We start from the raw sequence: 20,888 nt of genomic DNA, 5'->3' as shown, positions 1-20,888 counted from the left end.
TACATATATCAGCGATGTTAGGAAGCTGGAGTCAGAGCTCAGGGTCAGCCATGTTACAGCCCCCTGGAGCACAAAGGGTTAAGTGCCTTGATCAAGGGCCCAAGAGTGGCAGTTCGGCAATACCCCCAACCTTCTGATCAGTAACCCAGAGCCGTAACCACTGAGATACCCCTTCCGCAAATGGGCAAATGGGAAATTTGGCATGTTCTGAGGAAAACTATGCACTTTTATCACTTTTAAAGCACTTAATTTACACCCATGTGCATACAGGGTAAAGGAAAAGCTTCATATGTTATATTAACCTATTACAAGGAGGAACCATTACAGGGAGGAATCAGTGTTCGAATTGAGGGGAGGCTGGGGGATCCGGGACCCACCATAAGCCATTAGGGACCCCCATGACAAGTAAAAAATAGACTATTTAACCATTATTTTAGTAAAAAAAATATATGAATTTCGCAACAACTGGGGACCGCCCATAAGCCATTACAGGGAGGTGGTAGCTTAGTGGTTAAGGCATTGGACTTTGGATCAGAAGGTCTCAAGTTCAAATCTCAACACCACCAAGGTGCTCTCCTTAACCCTTCCCTGCTCAGGTGTAAGTCGCTCTGGTTCAGGGTGTCTGCCGATGTGAAAAAATTAAGGCACTATGAAAACAAACATACACACAGAAGTTCTATTAATAACTAAAGCTCCATTTAAAACACTTATACACACACTATCTTTTTCTCCTCAGTGCCTTCAGGAGGTTCTTACAGTTGGCTGCCCGATGTCAGGTTACACTCCGGCTCCGTTCTGTCATGTTAGCAAACAAAGCAGTCGCTGCGCAATCATGGCTTAATAGTCTGAAATCTTACACACAATGACACCTTTCACTTGTACAGCCACACTGAGTGTGTGTGTGTGTGTGTGTGTGTGTGTGTGTGTGTGTGTGTGTGTGTGTGTGTGTGCGCATTCGAGAAACTGTAGACATAAGAGATATCTGAGATACTGTGTGGAAAAAAGTGTGTGTGCGTGTGTGTGTGTGTGTGTGTGTGTGTGTGTGTGTGTGTGTGTGTGTGTTTTACTGTAAAATAGTGGAACTGCATCAAACGAACTGTAACTATAATAAAAATTAGATATTAATAAAAGAAATTGAATAATGTCAGCCATACTAAAATAATGAATAAAAAAAAAATTAATAAATAAATAAATTAAAAGAGTAATATATTGAAAGGTATATACTGTATATATAACATTAATATATAAATAAATAAATACATAAATAAGAATAATCTAGCCAAATTATGTACACTATATAAATAAAGTAAATAATAAAATAAATTATATGAGATATATTAATAATACTAAAACAATGAATAAAAAACAAACAAATATATAAATAAATAAATAAGAATAATCTAGATTAGTTGTGTGCAGCAAATAAATAAATAACCAAACTAATTAATTCATTTGCAAAATGGTTCCAATCTCTAATTGTGTAATTATAAAAAAAAATTAAAAATCAAAAAATCTAAGACCTTACTGTTTTTTTTTTTATTATTATTATTTCCCTGAAACCATACAATGTTCACCATATGTTAAATTAAACCTCATCTACTTCCCACTAATTTACATGTAAATAATAATAATAATAATAATTATTATAATAATAATTATAATAATAATTATAATAATAATAATACGTTTAAAAAGATAAAAACCTGAAAACACAGAAAACTGAACTCAGAAAAAAGGCTCAGGATGGAACCTACATTAAAAGCAGTGAGACTGTGAACAGCCAGGCTGCGATCCAGTCATCCAGTCATATTCCAAACTCTAACAGGGAACAAGTGTAATCTAAGAGTCACTTAGTGTAGAATTCCGAGTCGGAAACACTCTCCGTGCAAGAGATCTTAAACATACACACATCAGTGTTGCGACACACGGCAGCATAATCTAATTTCCCTCCATCAGACTGGACTGAGCTTCAAAATCTAGATTCTTTTTTGTGAAAACTTTTTGACATTTACCTCATTTTGGCAGATGTTCTTATCCGGAGCAACTTACAGTTCTCCTAGTTATACATCTGAGCACTTGATGGCTAAGGGCCTTGCTCAAGGGCCCAGCAGGGGCAGCTTGGTGGTGCTGGGATTTAAATCCATGATCTTCTGATCAGAAGTTCATCATCTTATCCACTGCTATTCAACATGCACACACACTTACACACACTAATAAGGGACTAAACACACAACAGGTAAACTCACTGCTACAGGTGTTCGTGTGTAACCATGGCGACAGATACCCTGTCCAGGGCAGAAAGCGGGGTTCTTTATATCTGGGTGTCCCAGCTGCTGGTGATTGCTGACTGACTCTTTCTCTGTAGCCCACATTCGTCGGCGTGTATTTTTGGGCTTCATGGTCTGGCTGTTGGCAGTCGAGCGTGACGGTGTCTCACGTCCAGACACACACACACACACGCGCGCACACACACACACATGAGCATACACACATATACACAGATGTTGTGTGCACATGTGGGGCTGGTTAAGTGATTCAATCCTTGGTTACGTAAGAGCAGGCTGTGTAGAGCTGGCAGTGTGTGTGCGTGTGTGTGTGTGTGTGTTTGTGTGTGTGTGTGTTGGGGACTGAAGTATTGGCACGATGTATCTTGGATGATTTTACTTATGATTTTTTATCATCTGTCAGCATGTGAGCGAGCGACACTCCTGCTGCTCCTCAGGTCTTCCGACTCATCTGATGTTTGTGCATCGTAAGGATTTGCGTCGTTCCAAACCCCATTTTCCGGAGGATGAAAAGCAAGAAGACACTCTGCCTCTCAGGTTTCACGAATGCGGCGCTGATGAAGTACACAGAAAGCGTTTCTCACGTGACTTGAATGTTCAGCTCTGTCAAATGAAAGTCTCCAAGGCCATTCCTCGTCTGCTTTGTGACGGCTGTTTGCTTTTCTTTTTAATTCCCGCAGATGCTCAAGTGAAAGATGCGCAGGGCGCACGGAGGAGGAGGAGGAGGAGGAGGAGGAGAAGAAGGTGGAGGAGGGGAAAAAGGTTTGGTCATGGCCTTTTTCATGAAATCTGCAAACCAATGAAGTTATTAATAGAAGATGAAAAAATACGCGTGAGAAGGAGCAAGGCGGGTTTGTGGTGGAGTCTGAGAAGAGAAAGAGGAGGAGGAAGAGGAGGAGGAAGGAGCAGGCAGACAGATGCATCATCTGTCCATTTCAGGGAATCTCTGCCGAATGGTACGTTCAAACATTTGAGAAGGGTTTTGGAGATTCAGTAGCACAGCTGAAGAGCAAACACGGATAAATGATCCCTGGAGGATGATGAATTTATTACCCATATATTTCGATTTCAAGCTATAAAGTAAAGCCTCGGAAACAGAATTTAAAATGCAATACAAAATATACAGGACTGAGCTCCACTTCCTTTCAAAACATTATTCATTTATCAACACGAGAAGCTTTTAAATACCTTTTCACAGGGTTATGAATGAATTAGGGAAAAGATTTATTATAGATATATAATATATATTAGAATAGGTGAAAAAATGTAAATGAGGACTGAGAGACCTATTGTTTATAGATATGCTGTGGATTTGATCAGATATACAGTCATTTTTATATTTTCACAAATATAACAGGAAATTATGTTCATTTCCTTTCAACTTATTACATTTTCCTTGTTTTCCATGTTGAATGTGAATTGAGACAATTGCAAAATATACAAACGTATATCAGACTTTCAAGAAAAATAATAATAATGTATTTAAATATTATCATTATTATTTGTAATATTCTAAATAGCAATTAAATTATGTTTCCAGGAAATAATAATAATAATGGGGTTTTTTATGTTTATTTTATATTTAAACTGGGTAATAATAAATAATTATCATGAAACAATCAGACCACTGGTTTAATATTTTTTATTTATTTTTTTTTTTTTATATATTTTGAACAGATTTTATCTTCGTTTTATAAAATTTTATAAAAAATCTTTTGAACAATGAAGTACAACTTAATGAAGCTTTTACTCCTGAAATCCAAACATTTAAGTCTGTGATGGACATTTTTTTTTTTATTAATTTATAATTTAAAGCTTATTCAGCATTTTTTTTGCTTTGGTTATAAAACAAATTACGAATAAACACATAATAATTGGAATAAAACTGGTGTTTGTGTGTGTGTGTGTGTGTGTGTGTGTGTGTGTGTGTGTGTGTGTGTGTGTGTGTGTGTGATTCACAAAGTGTGATTAAGTGTTGATGAGTATTTTAAAACCTGCAGCATGAAGCTCACTCCTGAGCGATAGATATTTTGCAGTTCAGCATTTGTCATGCATCGAAATGTGTACTGCACGATCAGCACAAAAAATATCCTCTCCGATTCGTTTTCTTTTGACGAGCCGAAAACCTTTCTCGCCGCACAGCCGAAGAAGACTTATTACCAAAAGGAATGCACTAACGACGGCGTTTCGCGACTGAACCCAGAGGCCCAAACTGTGATTTCAATTAATATGTGATTAACAGAGCAGGCCTCTATTATGGCATGTTTCATATGTAGGTACTAGTGTTACATTTTGAACCGCGTCCGTGCCAAAGTCGTTCCAGTATCCTTATAAAAAGAAACGAAATCGCCGTGCTGTTTGGATTGGAGCGCGAGGGAGAGCGGTGCAGCCGCTGTGCTGAAATATGTTTGATTTGGAGGTGCATGGAGTGTCGTTTAACCCCGTCTCGGTCATGAACTATCCCACTATGACTCCAGCTGCCCTGCACTGCCCTACTGTAGGGGTTTGGGGTGTGTGCCGCACAAAGCAATAACTCAATTAAACCAGGACGCCTTGCTTTAACACAGCAGGTGTTTTTTTGTTATTATTCTTTAATCAAGAACAAATGTCTGAGGATCACATTGAGATGGAAATGTTTGATCTGAGGTTCTTCATATATACACTGCTGACAAAAGAGAAAAATCTGCCGAATGTATAATTCTCTATATTAACAGTTGTTAGATCTTTAGTGTCTGCTTCAAGAAAATGCGTCAGGAAATCCAGGTCTAATCATTCCTTACCTAGAAAATAATACCTTTACTGAAAATCTTTTTTATTTTCTAATGGTTTGAATGCTTATACTGGAAATTGTATTGCTTTAGTAGAAACCCTAATGGTCCCTATAGGTCTCTATTGCTAATTCTATTGGTTATAACTGATACCTTAAGGACCAATAGAACATTACAACATTGTAGACCATACTTTGATATCTACAGGACACCATTATGGACTATTGGAAGATCATGGAGCACCTACGTTCCATTCTTTAGTAGTTTTGTTGGCTTGATTAAAATGATTTGTAGGGGAAATCAGACAGACAGACAGACAGACAGACAGACAGACAGACAGACAGACAGACAGACAGACAGACAGACAGACAGACAGACAGACAGACAGATAGATAGATAGATAGATAGATAGATAGATAGATAGATAGATAGATAGATAGATAGATAGATAGATAGATAGATAGATAGATAGATAGGAAGTTGCAGCCTTCTGTTCAAGATATTGTACTTTGAACCAGAAGGTGATGAGTTCAAATCCCAGAACACCAAATTAAGCTGCCACTGCTGGGCCCTTGAGGAAGGCTCTTCACATTCAACTGCTCAAATGTAATGTAAAGTTACAAAATCTAATTGAAATTTACAGTAAATCTGGAAAAGATTGTCTGCCAAATGCCATAAATGTGATACTATACTGATGTGTACAGTCATTATAGTTTAAATGCCATTTTATATATTTATTGTAAATATAAAATCATATTAAATAGAAATGTAACACTGTACATTTATAAATAACTGACTATAAAAATGAACCACTCTTACTAAAACAGTTGAACTAGTTGGCAAGCACTCGATTGTGAAAGGTCCAGGTGAGATGAATCAAACTTGGTCACGTCATTTACTTCTTTTTTTTTTTTGATAAGAAGCAGCAAGAATAATGTTCAACAGACAGACGGCTTATTTAAACCCTTTAAAAGAAAATAAATCAGACGTCCATTTGTGGACTGACAAAATATTGCAGCCGATTCCAAACGAACGAGTTTTGGCTGAAATGTCGGCGGTTTTTCGAGTTTGCTGTCCATGTGCAGCTGAAAATTCACTCATCAACAACACCTTGTGCAGGATTAAGCTGAACGGACGAATTCAGAATGACACGGAGTTACCCAGTGTGTAGACACGCCAAGCATTAATAACTCACTGAGGTAAATGTGTGTGTGGAGTTGCATAAACAAAATATAAATCTGAGTGCTCAAAGATGAAAAGCAAACAAGAAGAATATGATGAAGTTTGTTTTGTTTTTTCGGAGACTTTCGTCACTCGTGTTCTTTTCACGAACGCGCCATTACACACCTACAGCATCAAATAATCACACCGGGAAAATATGTACGGATTTAAAGAGGGGGGAGGGGAGGAAAAAGTGACAAATCCTTCAACATGACCTCAGTATCCACAATAGCTCATAATAATGTAGAAATAAAATATACACTATACAAACAAAAGTATTTGGACGGCTGACTTTTCCAGCTATACTGAATATGGTTTCTTCATTAACTGTTACAACAAAGTTCGAGGCACACAAGTGTACAGGACGTCTTTGGATGCTGTGACATGAAATTTTCTGTTCCAGCATGGCAATGCACCTGTCCCCAAAGCCAGCTTCATGAAGATCTGCTTTACATGGGTTGGAAGATGTGGAAGATCTCCTACTGTTGAACATTATGACTGTGAACACTGACTGCACTCCAGGCCTCCTCACCTCACCTACATCAGTACCTGAATTTACTAACACCATTGTAGCTGATTGAGCACAAATCTTCATATAAATCTAGTGGAACATCTTTCCAGAAGAGTGGAGGTTATTGTAACACCATACTCTTATGGTCAGGTGTCCACAAACTTTTGGCCATTTTGTCAGTTTTTCTCAGGTGCTTTTGAGAGTTTGTCAGATCAGAAATAAAATTCTTAAAACTACTTGTTCAGCCTCCATTTGTGATCATCATAAAAACATTTCTTGTTGCTTTAATCAAATTGCGAATGCTTTTGTACATTTGTAAATGTACATTAATTTAATGGATTGTGTACAAGTGTCTGCTGTTTAACCCAGCCATTAGGGGGGCACAAGCCAGTGCACTCTTAGTGCCGGTCCCAAGCCCGGGTAAATGGGGAGGGTTGCGTTAGGAAGGGCATCCAGCGTAAAACATGTGCCAAATCAAATATGCGGATCACAAATGAGAATTTCATACCGGATCGATCGAGGCCCGGGTTAACAACGCCCGCCACAGGTATCGTTAGCCGACAGGGTACCGGTGGAAATTGGGCTACTGTTGGCCGAAGGAGGGGAAGGAGAGGAGGAAGACGTCTACAGAGACGGCAGGAAAAGGAGCAGTGTAGGAGAGTGGAGGTTCGGGTTGGTACTTTAAATGTTGGTACTATGACGGGCCAGGAACATTGGAGGTGGGTTTAATCTGTTTTATCATGGTGTGGATGGAAAGAGAAATGGTGTAGGGGTGATTCTAAAGGAAGAGTACAGTAAGAGTGTAGTGGAGGTGAAGAGAGTTTCTGATAGGGTGATGATCGTAAAGGTGGAAGTTGAAGGGATGATGATAAATGTCATCAGTGCCTATGCTCCACAAGTTGGCTGTGAGATGGAGGAGAAGGAAAGATTCTGGAGTGAATTAGATGAAGTGGTAGATGGTGTACCTAGGAAAGAACGATTGGTGATTGGGGCAGACTTTAATGGGCATGTAGGTGAAGGGAACAGAGGTGATGAGGAGGTGATGGGTAGGTATGGTTTTAAGGAGAGGAATGTGGAAGGGCAGATGGTGGTAGATTTTGCTAAAAGGATGGAAATGGCAGTGGTGAACACGTATTTTAAAAAGAAGGAGGATCATAGTGTGATGTATAAGAGTGGAGGAAGGTGCACACAGGTGGACTATGTGCTATGCAGGAGATGCAACCTGAAGGAGATTGGAGACTGTAATGTGTTGGCGGGGTACAGTGTAGCTAGACAGCATCGGATAGTGGTCTGTAGGATGGTTTTGGAGGCGAAGAAGAAGAGGAGGAAAGTAAGGATTGAAAGAAGAATAAGATGGTGGAAACTGAAGGAGGAAGAGTGTAGTGTGAGGTTCAGGGAAGAGGTCAGACAGGGGCTTGGTGGTGGTAAAGAGGTGCTGGATAATTGGGCAACTATTGCAGGAGTGATGAGGGAGGCAGCTAGAAAAGTACTTGGTGTGACATCTGGAAATAGAAAGCAAGACAAGGAGACGTGGTGGTGGAATGAGGAAGTGCATGAGCGCATTAGGAGAAAGAGGTTGACAAAACAGAAGTGGGATCGACAGAGTGATGAGAAAAGTAGGCAGGAGTACAAGGAGATGCGGCAGCAGGTAAAAGGGATGTGGCAAAGCCAAGGAAAAGGCATATGAGGAGCTGTATAAGAGGTTGGACACTAAGGAAGGAGAAAAGGATTTATACCGATTGGCCAGACAGAGGGACCGAGCTGGGAAGGATGTACTGCAAGTTAGAGCAATAAAGGATGAAGAGGGAAATGTGTTGACTAGTGAGGAGAGTGTGTTGAGAAGGTGGAGGGAGTATTTTGAGCAGCTGATGAATGAGGAAAATCACAGAGAGAAGGTTGGAGGATGTGGAGTTGGTGAAGCAGGATGTAGATAGGATTAGTAAGGAGGAAGTGAGAGCAGCGATTAAGAGGATGAAGAATGGAAAGTCGGTTGGACCAGATGACATACCGGTAGAAGCGTGAGATGTTTAGGAGAGATGGCAGTGGAGTTTTTAACCAGATTGTTTAACAGGATTCTGGAAGGGAGAGGATGCCTGAGGAATGGAGAAGGTGTGCTGGTACCGATCTTTAAGCATAAGGGAGATGTGCAGACCTGCAGTAACTACAGGGGAATTAAGTTGATCAGTCACACCATGAAGTTATGGGAAAGAGTAGTGAAGCCAGGCTGAGAGAAGAGGTGACCATCTGTGAGCAACAGTATGGTTTCATGCCGAGGAAGAGCACCACAGATGCCTTATTTGCTTTGAGGATGTTGATGGAGAAGTATAGAGAAGGACAGAAGGAATTGCATTGTGTATTTGTGGATTTAGAGAAAGCGACAGAGTGCCAAGAGAGGAGTTGTGGTATTGTATGAGGAAGTCAGGTGTGTCAGAGAAGTATGTGAGGTGGTGCAGGACATGTATGAGGACAGTGTGACGGCAGTGAAGTGTGCAGTAGGTACGACAGACTGGTTCAGAGTGAAGGTTGGACTGCATCAAGGATCGGCCCTGAGCCCTTTCCTGTTTGCAGTGGTGATGGACAGGTTGACGGACGAGGTCAGACAGGAGTCTCCTGGACTATGATGTTTGCAGATGATATTGTGATTTGTGTTGAGAGTAGGGAGCAGGTTGAGAAGAGCCTGGAGAGGTGGAGATATGCGCTGGAGAGAAGGGGAATGAAAGTCAGTAGGAGTAAGACAGAGTACATGTGTGAATAAGAGGGAGGGCAGTGGAGTGATGCGGTTGCAGGGAGAAGAAGTGGGGAAGGTGGAGGAGTTCAGGTACCTGGGGTCAACAGTGCAAAGTAATGGAGAGTGTGTTAGAGAAGTAAAGAAAAGAGTGCAGGCAGGGTGGAGTGGTGGAGAAGAGTGACAGGAGTGATTTGTGATAGTAGGGTATCTGCAAGAATGAAAGGGAAAGTTTATAGGACTGTGGTGAGACCTGTGATGTTGTATGGATTAGAGACAGTGGCATTGAGTAAAAGACAGGAGGTGGAGCTGGAGGTGGCAGAGCTGAAGATGTTAAGGTTTTCATTGGGAGTGACGAGGATGGACAAGATTAGAAATTAGTTTATTAGAGGGACAGCACATGTAGGATGTTTTGGTGACAAGGTGAGGGAGGCGAGATTGAGATGGTTTGGACATGTGCAGAGGAGGGACATGAATTATATTGGTAGAAGAATGCTGAGGATGGAGCCACCAGGTAGGAGGAAAAGAGGAAGGCCAAGGAGGAGGTTCATGGATGTGGTGAGGGAAGACATGCAGGTAGTTGGTGTGAAAGAGGCAGATGTAGAGGACAGGGTTGTATGGAGACGGATGAACCGCTGTGGCGACCCCTAATGGGAGCAGCCGAAAGAAGAAGAAGAAGAAGTGTACAAGTGTCTGCTGTTTCCTACATTATTAGATGTTTATGTTCATGTTGATCAAAATATATTATACTGGTTTCACCTGAATAGTTTTAACCCCCAAAACATCTCAGCATCAGTTCATTTTATACGTCATTGAATGTAAAATTATTAAACCAGTCGTCATCATCTGTCATCTAATATTTCTATTAAACTTTATGTAAATGTGTTGAATTGATGAATTGTGCAGATGAATCTTGAATGTCACTCATGCATCAGATCAACCAATGATCAACCGGTTCTCTAAAACAGGTCAAAGGTGAATCTTGTGAAGCTTCAGTTGGAGGGTAAAAACAGACAAAACACAGAATTATACATTCTGAAAATGGATCAACAACTAAGAGGCTAACAGACACGTGTACAGTAAAAGTGTGAATCCTGTCTGGTCTCCTGCAATCAATAGAAATCAAATATCCAATCAAATAAATACATTTGTGCTGCTGGAATTCATAGGTGCCAAACAGAAGGAAGTCGATTTTTTTTTTTTTTGCATTTTTAATTATTACAATCCAAACCATAGTTTATATCAAGAAATCCTGAAACTGTGCATCACACTGACAACGTGAATAAACATTGTGACGATCGTGTTTGTGAACAATGACGAGACTTTTCATTCTGATGGGAATGAGATTTACATAAATACTTACTTTAGAGAGATGAACTGAGGATTTTGAGAAAAGTTCAGACTTTTGCAAGAAATCCAGTGTATTGTGCTGTTTGTTATGAGAAATCACTGACTGCAAATATTAATGATGATTCGAGAAAATCATTCTGGACCTTTCAGCAGCATTTGACACCGTCAACCACAAGACACTTTTGTCAACCCTCAAGAGCCTTGGTATCTGCGGAACAGCATGGGAATGGTTTGCTTCCTACCTGGAAGGTCGCTCATACCAGGTAACATGGAGGGGATCCACATCTGCCCCATGCAAACTCGCCACCGGTGTCCCACAAGGCTCTGTACTTGGTCCCCTCCTTTTCTCCCTCTATACCCACTCCATTGGTGAAGTCATATCCTCACATGGGTTTTCTTATCACTGCTATGCAGATGACACTCAACTCATCTTTTCTTTCCCTCCATCAGATACCATAGCTTCCACTCGGATCTCAGCATGCTTGTCAGATATATCTTTATGGATGAGTGCTCACCAACTTAAACTCAACCCCAGCAAAACAGAACTGCTGGTCATCCCAGGTGATTCATCCCCAGGTCAAGATCTACAAATAACACTTAATGACTCTCTGCTCTCCCCTTCAGCCACTGCTCGTAACCTTGGGGTAACTATGGACAATGAACTGTCTTTTTTTCCACATGTCGCTAATGTTGCTCGTTCTTGTCGATTTCTTCTCTATAACATTCAAAACACTGATGCTTGCCTACAAGGCCAAAATTGGACCAGCACCATCTTACCTCAGTGACATCATCACATCTCGCACTGCACCACGCTGTCTGAGATCCTCCAGCACTGCTCGATTGGTGCCACCTTCTCTCAGAATGAGAGGTAAGTACAATTCAAGGCTCTTCTCTGTTCTGGCACCGAGGTGGTGGAATGAACTTCCCCTAGATGTCCGTACAGCAGAGTCCCTGATTATCTTTAAGCGACGACTGAAGACCTACCTCTTCCTAAAATACCTACATTAGCACTTTCCAAGTTTGTAGAATTCGAGTTATAGTTATATTGAGTTTGTAATCTTGCGTACCAGTGTAGATTTATTCATTACTAGAGATTTAAAGCACGTTTGTACGTCGCTTTGGATAAGGGCGTCTGCTATATGCCGCAAATGTAAATGTAAATGTAAATGAGAAAACGCCCCAAAGCAGCTAAGAAAAACTGTAAATATAACAAAAAATATATAATAAAGTATTTATCTATAATTACATTTTACTCTGAATGTATACATCTATCTAGTAAAATTAGTCTATCTATCTATCTATCTATCTATCTATCTATCTATCTATCTATCTATCTATCATCTATCTATCTATCTATCTATCTATCTATCTATCTATCTATCTATCTGTCTGTCTGTCTGTCTGTCTGTCTGTCAGTCAGTCAGTCTGTCTGTCTGTCTGTCTGTCTGTCTGTCTGTCTGTCTGTCTGTCTGTCTGTCTATCTATCTATCTATCTATCTATCTATCTATCTATCTATCTATTCATCTATCTATCTATCAGTCTGTCTGTCTGTCTGTCTGTCTGTCATGATCAAGGAGCACCTACGTTCCATTCTTTAGTAGTTTTGTTGGCTTGATTAAAATGATTTGTAGGGGAAATCAGACAGACAGACAGACAGACAGACAGACAGACAGACAGACAGACAGACAGATAGATAGATAGATAGATAGATAGATAGATAGATAGATAGATAGATAGATAGATAGATAGATAGATAGATAGATAGAGATAGATAGATACTATTTCACACTTGATCATTTTGAATTTATTTATAATTTCATTAGATTTGGGTTCCAACAAATGTTCCATTTTATTTGATCTTCCATGTGTATTTATTTTCACTTGGTAAGATTTAATTTGTTTTTACTGTAAACTATTTTTGTGAGCTTTTCTGTGGTTGATCAGTTTACAGCAGTGATATGGTCATGTTTCATTTTTACAGTTTATTAGTTCTGACTTCTACACTACATGCTGTTTTCTTTCTCTCTCTCTCTCTCTCTCTCTCTCTCTCTCTCTCTCTCTCTCTCTCTCTCTCTCTCTCTCTCTCACTTAAAACACACCACACCGTCACCGTATGTTGCCAGCGTACCCACCACTAAAGCACCCAGCAGTTACAAGTTATAGTGGAAAATAGCAAGACATTTTTAGAAGCAACAGAAAAAGAAATAAGGACAGTGAATTAGCTTTGTGTAATACGTTGATTTACAGATCAGCTCGATGCAGTGGAAGAAGATTCGAGATCAGAATTACTGTAAGTTCAACAGCCAACACAATTTTCCCTTATTTAATAATTAAGAAAACATTTGTGTTCAAGAAATGAAAAATAGTTAAAAAAAAAAAATAAACACAAGAATAGTTTTACTTCACGTCTTACACAACTACACATTGGGATTTCTCATTCACTGATATGTAGATAAAAGTCAGCTTAGTGAATGCAGAAAAACTAAAATGCACTCGTCTAGAACGTTCTAGAACCTCTCTTGCACAAAGCTACAATTCAAGAGGTCTTGCTAGCAGGTCAGAATTGCATATGTTTCTTTATAAATTGTCAACCTGTCAGATTTAAATAATGATTTTTTTTCTTTTTATTAAGCCAGGAAAGAAAAAAAATAATAATCAAGCAGATTTGTTGTTTGAGATAATCTAGTAATAAAATCATGAATGCCACCTAAAGTCTAGGCCAGATTTTAGCTATCACACATCTAGGTAGGTGTTAATGGTAACCTAATCAAAACCTGCAATTTGAATCCAATCAGAGAGCCTGAAAATTAAGCCCCACCTTCTGACCAATCAGAATCGAGAACACAGCCTTGGATTTTTTTGGTGTAATGATAAAAAAAACTCATTATTTAGTATTGCTTAGTTTCGTAGTCATTATTTAATATTCATTTTGTTTACTTTCAACTGTATTTAGATGTATTTGATGTGTCACAATCCCCATGTACACACACACACACACACACACACACACACACACACACACACTTTTATTATCCATAATGTGGAAAGGACGCACTCACCCCAAACACAGATTCTCAGCTGGTGTAAACACAAGTCCTTCCCACAAACTGAAATAAATGGGCCAGACACAAAATCACAGACTTACACACACACACACACACACACACACACACACACACACACACACACACACACACACACACTGTCTGGTCTGGTCTGGTCTATGTAAAAGTCTGAAATGTATCCATTTTTTCCCAGAAGGATACAGTTGTGGAGGATTTTGGGAATGGAATATTTAAAGGTGCAATTATGTGTGATTTTACAACAATTCATAGTCTAAAATTTTAATCTATGATCCCCCATCGACTATCTATTGGGTTTGATGGGAGGAGCTTGATATGTTTATTATATGTTAATTTTATATCTATTAGATATGTGTATAACTATATCATTATCTATAAGTATATAAGTATAAATAAAATATACGTTTCTACCTATAAACGTATCTACTGGGTTCAGTGGGTGTAAAGTGGAGTTAAGTCTGACCCCACCGTTTTATAATTATCTATGTATAAGATATGTGTATAAGTATCTGGTATATAAGTTCTGTAAATTATAATTTCAGACTTTGCAAAGTATCTATTGGGTTCAATGGGAGGAGCCTAATATGTACATTTTAAGTCGGACTCCACCCCTTTCCCAACTACCCACCCAAACCCATAATTTGATTAGAATTATCATTAGTAAGGACTGTCGTGGAATCCATTTAACAACAAGCCACAATAATCACGACCTATGATCGATGTTCCTTCACTTCAGCTGCGTTTTCGTGGTAACAGGATGAGGGCGTGTCTGTAAAATGATTGACAGCATGGCCATATAAACCAAAACACACTTAAGGGATCTTAGTTTTCTGAAATCATATTGAAACTGAGGCCAAAACACTTTTTTTGCACTTTTAAATGCAATTCTTTTTCTTACAACCTTTCAAGTCTCTATTTTCCAGTATTGTTACATAATGTGATTTTCAATATTTCCTCATGTGAAAGGTTTACCCAAACAGACACTTAATATTTTGTGCATTGGCAGTGTAAAAAGTAGCACGTAAAAGAAGCTTTTTCTTTGGGATGTAGTTTGTACTACAGCTTCAGGCTACTATTAGAGAAGTGTAAAAGCTGCACTAATTACACAGGAGACACCCAGCATGCAACCACAGTTCAACTTCTACACCCTGGTGCTCCGGATTGAATGTTTACAAGCCATAAAACTAATACGCCACTTAAAACACAGTGTATGTAATTGGCTTTAAACACAGCAGCAGCGTTATTTGAGTAAAATCCCTTATTACACCTTTAATCCCGCAGCTCGCTTGTATAAAGCGGAAAGAATTCGAGAGATCGGTGTAAAAGGTGACTCTTTAGTGTCTTTGATTGCTTTGCAGTTCTGTGTCTTGATTTCCTGCCAGACACGTCGAAGCCTATCGCCATCGCTCGGGATTGGTGTCAGCCCTGTAATACCTGAAGATTACACTGACTCAAAGGCAAACAATTAGGTCTTACACTAAAAAAAGTCACAGCCAAAAAGAAAAAAAACAAGGCGTCTATCACCAACCCAGAATCCTCTGCTCCATTACAAGGTACGTCTGTAAGCACCACGCCATGGAAACCGACCAGCCAGACAGCAGCAACAACAACTGAAACCCCGGACAGAACAGACAAACGTTCTGTACAGTATAGACAGAGCTGTTTCCATGTTGCGTTTTTTTTGTTTTGTTTTGTCTAATTAGAACTCGGCAGCTCTGTTCTCTCGCACGCTAAATTTCTACGGATCTGTTTGTGCAAGCACGCAAAGTCACGCCGCCGTTTTCCTCTCCGTCATTCAGCACCTCACTCCCCGGCTAGTCGACTGGGAGAATTTCCAGAGGGTTCCGCGAGCACCTCGGGTACATTAGCGTGAGACGACGAGGATTACATTTAGGACTCGTAAATCAGATTTGTCAGAACAACAGCGATAGATCATCTCGTCTGAAGAACCGAAACAGACGGTCTGATTGGCTGAACAAGAAATGGAGCCCGGGCTATACACGTTTGCCCAAAAACCTACTGTTTTTAGATCTTTTCTAGATCATAGAAGGTACACCGATTATCCCTGTAACACTAATCCAAATAAACTCAAAAAGCGGACATGTTGTATAAAGTCTGCACGTATTTGATGTATATCTTTTTGTTCCATCGTATAAAATGTAGCTTTTTTTTTCTTTTTTTTTTAGAAAGGATTAACAGTTCAAAGTGTTTTTAGAACACATTGTATCCTGAACAGGGTTTTGGTTGGTCATATCTATTCCAGGAACACTGGACTTAAGGCAGATATAATTACCCAGAATTTTAATTTAAATTAAACTTGAACTGCTTGCAAATCAAGATTCACACCAGGGCCAATTACTAGCAGCGAATACATCTCCTGACATGTTTCTGCAAGGTCAGAAAACCGGCTCAATCACCAGAGCTGGGGAAAAAAGTATTCAGGACAAATATTTTAGGGAAATAATAGCATCTTCTCAAAAACAATACACTTGAGGTTCACTATTGTTCACAGTTAATGTTTGATTATGATGAAGCGAACGACCGGAGGACTGCTGGGAGTTTACCTGAGACCTTTTGACCGCTTAGGTCAGCATCAACATGGCTCCGACGCAGGCATGCAGGGAAAAGTTAGTGCCAGCCGTGTCACATCGCCATAACTCAGCCTGTTGCTAGGGATGAGACTTCATTAGAAAGGCTATGACCTACAAATAGCACCCCTGCCTGCAATAAATTCCCAAAATGGCGCCTGCCAAGCAAAGCCTCTCTCACTCCTTTCATTAAAATAGTTAACACTTAATCAAGCAAGACATCCAACTCCCACAAGTCCACGAAATTTGGAACCATAGCCATTTAAGTGGTGTGTCCTCTTTAAAACATGATGAATTATTTTCTGGTCATGAATTCCCATCATCCCCTGCTCCCTGTGATTTCTTTTTAAAAGGATTTGCCAGAGATTTCCGTGGCCGATAGGCCCCCTGGGAGACCACAGTGTGAGTCTGAGCCATGCAACCCACCAAAATATTTTGCATAATAGTTAGTTACTGTGCTATAAGCACCAGGAGAAGCTGTCAGTCCAGTCCCTCTGGCTAATTAAAAAAGGTTGAGGGTTTGGTGTTAGATTCCACGCAGAGTGGGCAAATTGCCGGAGATTCGTGACGGAGGGTTGGAGCACAGGATCATCACATCTTATTAAATCACACCTCATCCTCATTAGAAACACTGATACACAACGTAAACGCTGACTAAACAATCATAGAGTCGAAAAAAAAGGAGACAGAGACTGATTAATGCTAAACCTCATCAGTTATGACAAGCCTCTGCTTTTTCCTTTTAACAAAGACATTTCTGGAACACATCATGACACCTCCAATCACGTTATATATGAAATGAAATTTATTCGGTGTAGGCATCTCGACAAAACTCTCTGCTATTGAAAAACGTTTTTCTAATATTCAATTTCCTGAAGCATCCAGTAATTTCTCTCCAATGACCACATCTTCTCAGGACTTTTTAAGTGCAGGCCTCGGGTCCAGAAAAACCACACAAAAAACCCATCAAGGTGTTCTGCAAGATGTTCTGAGAACATCTGTTTTCATGAAGACGATGAGGATGATGTGATGTGGCCACCATGAGTTTGATTATTTCCCCCAATTGAAACCATATAATTTTTGTCTAATTATCATTACATTTAATGTTCTGGACTTCCTGTTTTTGCTAATAGAAACAGCTAATTCCTTATTAGAAATCATTATTATATTTAAATTTTATGTTAATTAGGCACAAAAAGTGCCTTGTGATGTCACTAAGAAACCACAGAACTTATGGTGTATATATATATATATATATATATATATATATATATATATATATATATATATATATATATAAAATGCACACACACGGGAAGGTGGTAACTTAGTGGTTATGGCATTTCATTTTGTCATAACTTTGTTATGAGTTTAAATCCCAGCCACACCAAGCTGACACTCCTGGGCCCCTGAGCAAGGCCCTTACCAGCATAGCTGCTAAATTGTATGAATGAGATACATATTAGTCGTTCTGGATACAGGTGTCTGCCAAGTGCCATAAATGTAACTACACACACACACACACACACAAAGCCTCACTCTCTCACCTTGATTTTATCTCCTCCCCCCGGAATGTCACACTGTCCACATCCTTCACTTCCTTCTTGTCCTCCATCTATGTGATGTCTTTCCTTCTTTGTGGCGTTGAATCAGACTGGAGAAATGATGAGACTGAAACAAAAATCAAGCGTGCTGTAAAAGTCACTTGTGTTGACCAGATGCCCCAGTTTGCCATTCTGAACTGTGGATCAGTGCAGAAGCTCACTGCTGCCATCTGTCTATGAGGAGACAATCTACATGTACTTGTGGGTTACAGCAGTGTTGAAATGAAAAGGTTTCAGCACTTATGTTCAACAAGAGTTTAAGCTAGTTATTGAAATGAATGCACCCATTTGCACATTAGAGCTTCATAAATTAACACTGTATGTGCCTGGCTATCATTAACAGTAGAAAAATAAAAAATATATATTATTTTAATACATTTATTACAATATATTATCTGTGGTATATGATATTTATTTATTTGTTTGGCTGTTTGTTCATTTTTTTTTAGCAGATTTGTCACTTATTATAAAAATATACTAGTGTACATTACCCAGAATGCCCTTCAACTACCCACTGACAGTGATGCAGTTGGATTTCAATGCAGCAGCGCTTTAATCCTTTATCTGTCCATCTCCCTCATCTACTCATGTGTACACTTAATTCAAAGCAGCTTTATTTAAAAAAAGGAGTTTAAATATAACTTTTAAATTCATAAATTAGCATCTAGGTTTATTGCTAATAAGTGAGCCAGTGGTGATAATGGCAAAGCAAAACTCCCTGAAATGGTATAAGGAAGAAACCTTGAGAGGAACCAGACTCAATGGTTGGCACTGAATATCCATTTACTACGTTCCAGCATTGTTGAGGTTATAATTATTTTACTGATGAAGACTCAAGTGTAAAGCTGTTCATTGTAGTCCTAAGCCATTGTAGCAAACTGTTTATAGACCATAAGCAGCTCATCATACAAAACTTAAATTTGATGCTAATACCACTGTCAATATCATCACACATACTCTCATAGATCACCAAGTACGCCAGGCCGAGAGTCAAATTCAGGAACAGTGTTGGTCCTCCAGGTCCTGGAGGCAGATTCAGGAACAGTTTTGGTCCTCCAGGTCAAATAGTATTCAAAAGCAAAAAATGTCAACAATGTCAAACAGGTTTTGCTCTTAGCTCTTGAAAACAAGTCTACTTTTTAAACTTACCATTTTCTACTCAAATTAATGAGAAATTCATTTTAGAAGTATTAGAGATACTAATACGGATGCCAGACTCAAAGTACCATCGTGCACTGCAGTTATATCTGATGGTTGGAGTTTGAAAAGTAGACTCACGGTACACTTTCAAAAGCTAATACCAATACCTGTTTGACACTGTTGACATTTTTGCCATTAAACACCAATGGACCTGGAGGACCAAATATCAGTAAACATCTTTTCCAGCAAAGTAACAAGAAGCATTTTTAGGAATGCATGTTACTAAGAGAAAAAAAAAACTCAATAAAATTTTGGAAGTTTCTCAGGAATGTTGATCTAAAATGAATTTAGTAAAAAAATGCCATTTTATGTCCAAGTCTGACAATGGAATGATGAAATACTGATTAAACATTCAGCATTCCCCAGGCATTTGTTCAGGCCACAAGTAAACTACTATAATGAAACCTTACCACGTCCACGTGTCGTCTCTTCTGATACAACTTGGAAAGAAGTGGACACCAGGGACATGATTTTAAAGAGTGCTTGGACCACTTTAGATCCTCATTATGCAGATGAGTTCTGTACCATGTTCTTCTGTTTTCAGTGATCATTTCGAGCATCTTATGGATTCTGGTTAAGATACTAAAAAGTGTTTTAGTAAACTTTAGCAAATAGTTCTTTAAAGTATATATATTTTGTGTAAATTCGAGGTTGGACAGGCATCACAACTAACACGACCTAGCACACTGTTACTGTATACTATTTGGAAATTAGACTATGCAGGAAAACTCATGTTTCTTAAGAATCCAGCAGGAGACTTTCACTGTATTATATGTAATCTTTTTATCTTTTCAATCTATTCTCAATATTTAGCAAATATTATTAGAAAAAGGTCGCCTTTAATCTCGCAATACACTTTAACATTGTATAGATTGCCGCATTAGGACCATGGCCAGGATTGTAGATACATTCTGTTTAATATTTTTCTTTGTAGCTAAATGATAATATGTACTGATTGTACATATTTTTAAACCCTGTTCCAGTGGCTATGGGGGATAGGAGAATTTGTGATGGCAGGAAGCCATATGTGGAGTTATTTTGTGAAACAAAAGTTATACCGAGTCTCATTTTTATCCCTTTTAAGTCCATGTAAAAAAAAAAAAAAAAGAGCTGTCTACTGCAACAATACAGGCAGGATTAGTAAAGGTTTCTCGCACACCCGCTCTCTCTCTCTAACACACACACACATTCCATTTAATCATGGATAGTTCCTAAACAGAACAAAAATGACCTCCTGAGTCATTTTTTTCTAGAACGTCTAATGAGCCTGCACACAAAATTTTAATTTACACACTAATTGACTCTATGAATCACCAGTGAGTTAAATTACATTCGCACTTAATAACTTCCAGAGAGTCACACACAGATGCTCATATGTTTCCCAGAGCACTTTTTTCCAGCACTTTCCTTTAAAAGCAGAAAAAGTCAATGAATGATTTTTGTGACTCACCAGGCAAAAAAACAAAAAAAAAAAACGGTTAACACTGATTTAATTTGCTACCCAGTTCCTTCTGAATCCGTATCCTCTGAACTGAGGAAGGATTTCCTGAAA

At 39.0% G+C, this 20,888-nt stretch overlaps 1 long non-coding RNA gene across 1 annotated transcript in view; it reads right to left on the bottom strand.

Moving 5' to 3' along the window:
- LOC124387830 overlaps positions 1–18,257 on the bottom strand; it is a 52,856-nt gene extending 34,599 nt beyond the window's left edge. The window contains exon 1 of the long non-coding RNA XR_006926237.1: positions 18,080–18,257. This is a non-coding gene — a long non-coding RNA (uncharacterized LOC124387830). The remainder of the gene's footprint in view (positions 1–18,079) is intronic.
- Between the last annotated feature and the right edge of the window lie 2,631 nt (positions 18,258–20,888).

The sequence above is a fragment of the Silurus meridionalis genome, chromosome 6 (genome assembly GCF_014805685.1).
Source record: "Silurus meridionalis isolate SWU-2019-XX chromosome 6, ASM1480568v1, whole genome shotgun sequence".
Classification (NCBI taxonomy): domain Eukaryota; kingdom Metazoa; phylum Chordata; class Actinopteri; order Siluriformes; family Siluridae; genus Silurus; species Silurus meridionalis.
Note: the sequence above shows the minus strand (reverse complement) of the source record. Positions and strands in the feature narration are given on the sequence as shown.